The sequence below is a fragment of the Triticum aestivum genome, chromosome 2D (genome assembly GCF_018294505.1).
Source record: "Triticum aestivum cultivar Chinese Spring chromosome 2D, IWGSC CS RefSeq v2.1, whole genome shotgun sequence".
Taxonomy (NCBI): domain Eukaryota; kingdom Viridiplantae; phylum Streptophyta; class Magnoliopsida; order Poales; family Poaceae; genus Triticum; species Triticum aestivum.
The window spans coordinates 169,405,161-169,406,439 of NC_057799.1; positions in this window are offsets into that span (position 1 = coordinate 169,405,161).

The window sequence follows — 1,279 nt, forward strand, 5'->3', positions numbered from 1 at the left end:
TCACATTCTTGACTCAGATTCGGACTGCACACACATACTTGATTTCAAATGCCTATAACATTTGCATCCAAACTCCGATTTGGGGGTAACTTTTTTTGTTGGAAAGCTTATTGTGTGAATTTCCAAACCCAATTGATTTCACCTTTAAAATCCCCCAAGCGCAAAGATAAATAAGAATGGCGTGACACTACGACAGGATCTGGGTCAAAATTCAAGTCAAAAGGTGATGCATCACCTTCACTTGGACCCATGGTCATTATACGACCTAGGGCTAGATTTAGGATGCCTCGGTACGTGTTGAAGGAAATATGCCCAAGAGGCAATAATAAAGTTGTTATTTATATTTCCTTATATCATGATAAATGTTTATTATTCATGCTAGAATTGTATTAACCGGAAACTTAGTACATGTGTGAATACATAGACAAACAGAGTGTCACTAGGATGCCTCTACTTGACTAGCTCGTTGATCAAAGATGGTTAGCCATAGACATGAGTTGTCATTTGATGAACGGGATCACATCATTAGAGAATGATGTGATTGACTTGACCCATCCATTAGCTTAGCACTATGATTGTTTAGTTTATTGCTATTGCTTTCTTCATGACTTATACATGTTCCTATGACTATGAGATTATGCAACTCCCGAATACCGGAGGAACACTTAGTGTTCTATCAAACGTCACAACGTAACTGGGTGATTATAAAGATGCTCTACAGGTGTCTCCGATGGTGTTTGTTGAGTTGGCATAGATCGAGATTAGGATTTTTCACTCCAATTGTCGGAGAGTATCTCTGGGCCCTCTCGGTAATGCACATCACTATAAGCCTTGAAAGCAATGTGACTAATGAGTTACTTGCGGGATGATGCACTACGGAACGAGTAAAGAGACTTGCCGGTAACGAGATTGAACTAGGTATGATGATACAGACGATCGAATCTCGGGAAAGTAACATACCGATGACAAAGGGAACAACGTATGTTGTTATGCGGTTTGATCGATAAAGATCTTCGTAGAGTATGTAGGAACCAATATGAGCATCCAGGTTCCGCTATTGGTTATTGACCGGAGATGAGTCTCGGTCATGTCTACATAGTTCTCGAACCCGTAGGGTCAGCACGCTTAACGTTCGATGACGATCGACATTATGAGTTTATGTGTTTTGATGTAATGAAGGTAGTTCGAAATCCCGGATGAGATCACAGACATGACGAGGAGTCTTGAAATGGTCGAGACATAAAGATTGATATATTGGATGACTATATTCGGACACATG